Genomic DNA, 9,612 nt, shown 5'->3' on the forward strand with positions numbered 1-9,612 from the left:
CCCCATTGTGGACTAATAGATAAAGTGAAGTCACATGGTGTGCAGGGTGTTCTAGCTAAGTGGATAAAGAACTGGGTTGAGCAGCAGGAGACAAAGAGTAGTAGTTGAAGGGAGTTTCTCGAAATGGAGAAAGGTGGTGTTCCACAGGGGCCAGTGTTGGGGCCACTGTTGTTTGTGATATACATAAATGATCTGGAAGAGGGCACTGTTGGTATGATCAGCAAGTTTGCAGACGACATGAAGATTGGTGGAGTAGCAGAAATTATAACGGGCTGTCAAAGAATACAGGAGGATATAGATAGACTGGAGAGTTGGGCGGAAAAGTGGCAGATGGATTTCAATCCAGACAAATGTGAAGTGATGCATTTAGGCAAGACTAATTATAGAGCGAATTATACAATGAATGGAACAGCCTTGGGAAAAGTTGATAGGCAGGGAGATCTGGGAGCGCATGTCCATTGTACTCTGAAGGTAGCTGCACAGGTGGGTAGAGTGGTCAAGAAGGCATGCTTGCCTTCATTGGACGGGGTATTGAGTATAAGAGCTGGCAAGTCATGTTAATATTGTACAGGACGTTGGTTTGGCCGCATTTAGAAATCGTGTACAGTTCTGGTCACCACATTACCAAAAGGATGTGGACGTTTTGGAGAGGGTGCAGAAAAGGTTTATGAGGATGTTGCCTGGTATGGAAGGTGCTAGTTATGAAGAGACGATCAGTAGGTTAGGTTTATTTTCATTAGAAAAAAGGAGATTGGGGGGGGGATCTGATTGAGGTTTATAAGTTCATGAAGGGTGTAGACAGGGTGGATAGAAACAAGCTTTTTCCCAGGGTGAAGGATTCAATAACGAGAGGTCACGCTTTCAAAGTGAGAGATGGAAAGTTTAAGGAGGATACACACGGCAAGTACTTCACACAGAGGGTGGTGGGCATTTGGAACGCATTGCCAGCAGAGGTGGCAGAGGCAGGCACCGTAGATTCATTTAAGATGCATCTGGATAAATGCATGAGGAGGTGGGGAGTAGCAGTTACAGATGCTCAGGAATTGATCGACAGGTTTAGACAGTACGTTTGGATCAGCTCAGGCTTGGAGAGCCGAACGGCATGCTCCTAGGCTGTAAATTTTCTTTGTTCTTTCTTTTTTATTAAACCAGGATATATAAGCACCAACTAGTTACCAACTACCACTGGTATCCATACAAACTTCCGAAGAGGGACACCACTTCAACTGGAACAATGCATCCATCCTGGGACAGGCCAAACAAAGACACGTGGGCATTCCTAGAGGCCTGGCATTCAAACTGGAACTCCATTAACATACATATAAATATGGACCCCATTTACCAACCTTTCGGAAATGAACCGGAAATGGTATCACCCACCCACCAAGGCCTATAAATACCAAAGTGGGACAGAACACCAACGCTTCACAGGATGCTCACTGATGATGTTACTTAGCATGGTGACGAAATGTCTGAGAATAAATTCACCATCTCAGCAAGCAAACCAACAACCTGATCCATAAACATAGAATCACAGAATCTCTACAGCATGGTAACAGGCCATTCAGCCCAAGTCCACACTGACCCTCTGAAGAGCAACCCACCCAGACCCATTCCCACTAACCCGCACATCCCTGAACACTATGGGCAATTAAGCATGGCCAATTCACTTAACCTGCACATCTTTGGACTGTGGGAGAAAACCAGAGCACCAGAAGGAAACCCACGCAGACATAGGGAGAATGTGCAAACTCCGCACAGTCACCCTTGGCTGAAATCAAATCTAGGTTCCTGGCGCTGTGAGGTAGCAGTGCTAACCACTAAGCCACCATGCTACCCCTTTTCCAAAACTCAAATTCAATCCTTCCCAGAATTTGTGCACCTTGATATTCTTCTGTGATATTAGTTCCTGGACCCACACACCTGGGAAATGCAGTTTAAACCTGTCCCCATAGCATAAGCAAAATGTCCTGCCTCAGTTTAGGGGAAATGCCTGCAGAGGTCCCATCTCCTCCAGAATTAGTCCCAATGTTCCAGGGATTTAAAGCCCTCCCTCCCGCACTGTCTTTCCAGTCACACATTCATCTACTCTCTCCTTGCATTTTGATACCCACTTGCGTGTAGTACAGGGAGTAATCGGAGATCATTACTTTTGAGGTCCTGCTTGCTCAAATCGTAGTTCCCTAAATTCTAACATCCTAATTTTGTCATTGATGAGGATCATGACTACTGTCTGATTGCCATGTTCCCTCATGATGCTTCAAAGTCACTGAGTGACTTCCTCGACTCGATCACGTTATTCTCTGAATGCAGGATGCCACTGCAGAAGTGTCTACCTCCTCCCTCAAAGATCCAATCATTTATCACTTTGGTTCTTCAGTTTTCTTTGTGCATCCCTGTCCCTGTGCCACGGACTCAACACTGGCTGCAGTCCTCAGATAAACTTTCAATTTCATTGGCATTCACAACCAAAAACTACTTAGAGTGTGAGATGTATGCTTGGAGGATTTCTGAATACCCGTCTGTTTGTTCTTGGTTGTCTGTCGTTGCACATTTCCTATCTCTCAACTGTAGAGTACTCACATCCTTAAACATGCTTTCTACACAGTACTCAGCTTTACTTACCACTGCAGTGTCCCCAGCTGATACTTAAATTCCAAAACCAAGTTCAAGCTGTTGCAGGAATTGGCACAAATGGTCATCCAGGACAAGGGAACTGCATCCTAGAGCTCCTACATAAACAGAGACCATGCACCTGAGAGATGTGAACAGCACTGTCACTGCTGTTAAATAATAGTTTTGTATCACTAAGAAACCTCACCAATAATAGTAAACTTTACTCCTATTAAAAAATGTTACTAATAGTAGTAAAGCTAACTTAAAAAATAAAAGACAAGACTCACGACCTACTACTCACCTCCCTTCATGTTTCTGCCACTGTAGACAAGCGTACCCAGAAGATCCACCAATACCTGTCCTTGCACCAGTCTTGATAATGAGCTTGCCAGACCCACCAATAGCTTCCTGATGAAGGGCTTTTGCCTGAAACATCGATTTTCCTGCTCCTTGGATAATTTTCCAGCACCACACTCTCACCACCAATAGCTCAGCCACTTGCTGCTTTGGCCTCAGCTTCACTTTTCGATGCTGGACTAGAGATTCATTTTGCTGAGCACACAGAGGTCCGTCATTCTCCAGCTAGAATCTCATCAGCTGTCCTTTCCACCACTCTCTGCTTAGATTAGATTATTTAGATTAGATTACTTACAGTGTGGAAACAGGCCCTTCGGCCCAACAAGTCCACACCGACCCGCCGAAGCGTAACCCACCCATTCCCGTACATTTACCCCTTTACCTAACACTATGGGCAATTTAGCATGGCCAATTCACCTGACCTGCACATCTTTGGACTGTGGGAGGAAACCGGAGCACCCGGAGGAAACCCACGCAGACACGGGGAGAACGTGCAAACTCCACACAGACAGTCGCCCGAGTCAGGAATTGAACCCGGGTCTCTGGCGCTGTGAGGCAGCAGTGCTAACCACTGTGTCACTGTGCCGCCCACAAAGCATGCTCTGACTGACTTCTGCTGTGGCAGTCAGCGCAGTCCTGTCTTGACCATCCACCCTGCTACAACCTTTGCTGATACCTGCTGCGCTTGTGTCCTGTGATGGTGGGAGCTCAGCAGAGATTAGTTCTTCTGAGGAGTCTTAATTCATTCTCATCAGTCAAAGGGCCTATTGTGTTTGCAATGACCCTTAAGGAGTGAAGGAAGGGATTATATAAAGTGATGACACTTTGACTAAGTGATAACTATTGCGAAGGAGCTCTTACAGTCGTAGTCATGACAAACTAAAAGTGGCCAGAGCTTAAATAGAGATTTAATAAAGATGATAAAACTGGTTTTAAAACATACTAGAAGCAGAAGTCTTCATAACTATAGTTTTTGTGGCTGTCAATAAATCTGAGGAGAATCTGAGAAGAAAAACTGAGTTCAATAGTTAGGTAGAACTTAAACTTTAATCTGAAGTACCAGGTAAAATGAGAAATCAGCTTTGGCACGTAAGGTTAACATGAATTTGGTCATTCAAGATTTTGAACAGTTGCTGTGTCATATAGATAATAGACAATAGACAATAGACAATAGGCGCAGGAGTAGGCCATTCAGCCCTTCGAGCCTGCACCGCCATTCGATATGATCATGGCTGATCATTCCTAATCAGTATCCTCTTCCTGCCTTATCTCCATAATCCATGATTTCACTATCTTTGGGAGCTCTATCCAACTCTTTCTTAAATGAATCCAGAGACTGGGCCTCCACTGCCCTCTGGGGCAGAGCATTCCACACAGCCACCACTCTCTGGGTGAAGAAGTTTCTCCTCAACTCTGTCCTAAATGGTCTACCCCGTATTTTTAAGCTGTGTCCTCTGGTTCGGCACTCACCCATCAGCGGAAACATGTTTCCTGCTGCCAGAGTGTCCAATCCTTTCATAATCTTATATGTCTCAATCAGATGCCCTCTCAATCTTCTAAACTCAAGGGTATACAAGCCCAGTCGCTTCAGTCTTTCAGTGTAAGGTAATCCCGCCATTCCAGGAATTGACCTCGTGAACCTACGCTGCACTCCCTCAATAGCCAGAATGTCTTTCCTCAAATTTGGAGACCAGAACTGCACACAGTACTTTAGGTGTGGTTTCACCAGGGCCCTGTACAGCTGCAGAAGCACCTCTTTGCTTCTATACTCAATCCCTCTTGTTATGAAGGCCAGCATGCTATTAGCCTTCTTCACTACCTGCTGTACCTGCATGCTTGCCTTCATTGACTAGTGTACAAGAACACCAGTTAGCATAGATTCTCCCAAAGCTGGAAAAGAAATCTAAAAAATCTGTTTAGCTCTTTTAGCCACATATTCATGGGCGTGTAGATGGATTGATATAAAAGTTGCTGTTCGGCTTTCTATAGGGCAATACTTATCAGAGGCCTCAAGGGATTGGACTGTCTGACAGAATGGATAAGAACATGGTATACTGTAATATAGTGTGGATAAGTGTGAAGTTATTCACTTTGGTAAGATAAACAGAAAGGCAGAATATTTCTTAAATAGTGACAGGTTAGGAAGTGCTGATGCCCAAAGAGATCTGGGTGTCTATGTTCATGAGTTGTGAAAACTTAGCATGTAGATACAACAATTAGGAGGCAATTAGGAAGGCAAACATGTTGGCTTTCACTACAAGTAATTGGAGTTCAGGAATAATTATGATATGTTACAAGGTAAAAACAATGACTGCAGATGCTGAAAATCAAATACTGGATTAGTGGTGCTGGAAGAGCACAGCAGTTCAGGCAGCATCCAACGAGCAGCGAAATCAACGTTTCGGGCAAAAGCCCTTCATCAGGAATAAAGGCAGTGAGCCTGAAGCATGGAGAGATAAGCTAGAGGAGGGTGGGGGTGGGGAGAGAGTAGCATAGAGTACAATGGGTGAGTGGGGGAGGGGATTAAGGTGATAGGTCAAGGAGGAGAGGGTGGAGTGGATAGGTAGAAAAGAAGATAGGCAGATAGGACAAGTCAAGGAGACAGTAACTGAGCTGGAAGTTTGAAACTAGGATGAGGTGGGGGAAGGAGAAATGAGGAAGCTGTTGAAGTCCACATTGATGCCCTGGGGTTGAAGTGTTCCGAGGCGGAAGATGAGGCGTTCTTCCTCCAGGCGTCTGGTGGTGAGGGAGCGGTGGTGAAGGAGGCCCAGGACCTCCATGTCCTCGGCAGAGTGGGAGGGGGAGTTGAAATGTTGGGCCACGGGGCGGTTTGGTTGATTGGTGCGGGTGTCACGGAGATGTTCCCTAAAGCGCTCTGCTAGGAGGCGCCCAGTCTCCCCAATGTAGAGGAGACCACATCGGGAGCGACGGATAAAAAAAATGATATTGGTGGATGTGCAGGTGAAACTTTGATGGATGTGGAAGGCTCCTTTAGGGCCTTGGATAGAGGTGAGGGAGGAGGTGTGGGCACAGGTTTTACAGTTTCTGCGGTGGCAGGGGAAAGTGCCAGAATGGGAGGGTGGGTCGTAGGGGGGTGTGGACCTGACCAGGTAGTCACGGAGGGAACGGTCTTTGCGGAAGGCGGAAAGGGGTGGGGAGGGAAATATATCCCTGGTGGTGGGGTCTTTTTGGAGGTGGCGGAAATGTCGGTGGATGATTTGGTTGATCCGAAGGTTTGTAGGGTGGAAGGTGAGCACCAGGGGCGTTCTGTCCTTGTTACGGTTGGAGCGGTGGGGTCTGAGGGCGGAGGTGCGGGATGTGGACGAGATGCGTTGGAAGGCATCTTTAACCACGTGGGAAGGGAAATTGCGGTCTCTAAAGAAGGAGGCCATCTGGTGTGTCCTATGGTGGAACTGGTTCTCCTGGGAGCAGATACGGCGGAGGCAGAGAAATTGGGAATACGGGATGGCATTTTTGCAAGAGATAGGGTGGGAAGAGGTGTAATCCAGGTAGCTATGGGAGTCGGTGGGTTTGTAAAAAATGTCAGTGTCAAGTCGGTCGTCACTAATGGAGATGGAGAGGTCCAGGAAGGGGAGCGAGGTGTCAGAGATAGTCCAGGTAAATTTAAGGTCAGGGTGGAATGTGTTGGTGAAGTTGATGAATTGCTCAACCTCCTCGCGGGAGCACGAGGTGGCGCCAATGCAGTCATCAATGTAGCGGAGGAAGAGGTGGGGAGTGGTGCCGGTGTAATTACGGAAGATCAACTGTTCTACATAGCCAACAAAGAGACAGGCATAGCTGGGGCCCATACGTGTGCCCATGGCTACGCCTTTGGTCTGGAGGAAGTGGGAGGATTCAAAGGAGAAATTGTTAAGGGTGAGGACCAGTTCGGCCAAACGAATGAGAGTGTCAGTGGAAGGGTACTGTTGGGGACGTCTGGAGAGGAAAAAATGGAGGGCTTGGAGGCCCTGGTCATGGCGAATGGAGGTGTAGAGGGATTGGATATCCATGGTGAAGATAAGGCGTTGGGGGCCAGGGAAACGGAAGTCTTGGAGGAGGTGGAGGGCGTGGGTGGTGTCTCGAACGTATGTGGGGAGTTCCTGGACTAGGGGGGATAGGACAGTGTCAAGGTAGGTAGAGATGAGTTCAGTGGGGCAGGAGCATGCTGAGACAATGGGTCGGCCAGGGTGGTCAGGCTTGTGGATCTTGGGAAGGAGGTAGAACCGGGCAGTGCAGGGTTCCCGGACTATGAGGTTGGAAGCTGTGGGTGGGAGATCTCCTGAGGTGATGAGGTTCTGTATGGTCTGGGAGATGATGGTTTGGTGATGGGGGATGGGGTCATGGTCGAGGGAGCAGTAGGAAGAGGTGTCCTCAAGTTGGCGTTTGGCTTCAGCGGTGTAGAGGTCAGTGCGCCAGACGACCACTGTGCCCCCTTTATCCGCTGGCTTGATGGTGAGGTTGGGATTGGAGCAGAGGGATTGGAGGGCTGCGCGTTGTGAGGGTGAGAGGTTGGAGTGTTGGAGGGGGGACGACAGGTTGAGGCGGTTAATGTCCCGGCGGCAGTTAGAAATGAAGAGGTCGAGGGCAGGTAATAGGCCAGCGTGGCGTGTCCAGGTGGATGCAGTGTGTTGGAGGTGGGCGAAGGGGTCCTCGGAAGGTGGGCGGGAGTCCTGATTGTGAAAGTAAGCTCGGAGGCGGAGGCAACGGAAGAATTGTTCGATGTCACGTCGTGTATTAAATTCATTGATGCGTGGACGGAGGGCGATGAAGGTGAGTCCTTTGCTGAGGACTGATCGTTCGTCCTCAGTGAGTGGGAGGCCTGGAGGGAAGGTGAAAACTCGGCAGGGCCGGGAGCTGGGATCTGGTGTGGGTGTGGAGCTGGGAGTGGGGTCGGAGCCAGTACCTGGAGTGGGTGTGATGGTGGGGGGAATGGGATATGTTACAGTTGAGTACAGCTTGATAAGACCTTACCTGAATGATACAATATGTAAACAGTCCAACCAGGGAAGGGTTATACTGGAGCTGATTTTGGGAAATGAGCCTGGTCAGGTGAGTGAAGTTTTAGTGGGAGAGTATTTTGGGAAAAATGACCATAATACACTAAGTTTTAAGATACTCATGGGGAAGAAGAACAACAAAAATATAAGGCAGGAACTGGAGAATTTTGATTGGAGGTGGCTGTTTGAGGATAGATCCACATCGGACATGTAGGAGTATTTCAAACAGCAGTTAACGTGAGTTCAAGAGTGGCACATTCCTGCAAGAATGAAGGGGACATTTGGTATATTGCATGAACCTTCGATTACCAGAGATGACCTTAGTCAGAAAGAAAAAGGAAGCATACTTAAGGTCAAGGAGGATGGAAATTGATGAAACTCTTGAAATATATAAGGAAAGTAGGAAAGAACTTCAACAAGGAATGGGGCTCAGTGGTTAGCACCGCTGCCTCACAGCACCAGGGTCCCAGGTTTGATTCCAGCCTCGGGCAATTGTCTGTGTGGAATTTGCACGTTCTCCCAGTGTCTGCGTGGGTTTCCTCTGGGTGCTCCAGTTTCCTCCCACTGTCCAAAGACGTGCAAGTCAGGTGAATTGGCCATGCTAAATTGCCCGTAGTGTTAGGTGCATTCGTCAGAGGGAAATGGAACTGGGTGGATGACTCTTCGGAGGGTCGGTGTGGACTTGTTGGGCCAAGGGCCTGTTTCCACACAGTAGGGAATCAGACCTGAAAAAAGGAATCAGGAGGGCTAAAAAGGATCATGAAAAGTCATTCGCAAACAGGATTAAGAAGAGTTCCCAAGTTTTTCCTACATATATAAAAAGCAAGCAGGTAGCCAGGGAAAGGATTGGACCACTCAGGAACAAAGGAGAAAATCTATGTGTTGAGCCAGAAGAGGTGAATGAGGTCCGAAATGAATACTTTGTGTCGGTATTCACCAAAGAGAAGGAATTGATGGAATATGATCTCAGAAAGGGAGTGTTGGATTTCTCAGGTACAAGAAAAAGGCAGATGAGTTACAGTCAGGGGATAAAAAGGGAACCGGCAGACAGTGCAGAGATCCCTTGTGACCATTCTCCTCAGTAACAAACATATCGTTTTGGATACTGTTTGGGAGGAAGAGTTACCGGGGGAAAGCTATGGGGTACAGGTCTCTGGCACAGAGTCTGTCCCTGTGGCTCAGAAGGGAAGGGGGGAGAGGAGCAGAGCTACGTCAGAACATTATTTCAATGAGCCAACACACACTACAGCACAGAGGAACTACGCAGAGCAGACGAAAATCACCTATACCGTGTATTCAAAAAGAATGGGTACCCAATGAAGATAGTCCGCTGGTTTCTCAGCAACAAACCTAAGCAAGCAGACAAAACACGTCCAGAAACCCTAACCACTCTCCCCTATATCAAAGACATCTTGGAAATGACTGCCAGGCTACTCAGACCGCTTGGCATCATGGTAGTCCACAAACCCACGAACATGCTAAAACATCAGCTAATCAACTTGAAAGACCTGATACAGACAAGCAAAACTAATATCATTTACAAAAATACCGTACAAGGACTGCAACAAACACTACATTGGACAAACAGGCAGAAAACTAGCCACCAGGATACATGAACATCAACTTGCCACAAAACGACATG

This window comes from Chiloscyllium punctatum, chromosome 48, assembly GCF_047496795.1.
Source record: "Chiloscyllium punctatum isolate Juve2018m chromosome 48, sChiPun1.3, whole genome shotgun sequence".
In the NCBI taxonomy this organism is placed as follows: Eukaryota; Metazoa; Chordata; class Chondrichthyes; order Orectolobiformes; family Hemiscylliidae; genus Chiloscyllium; species Chiloscyllium punctatum.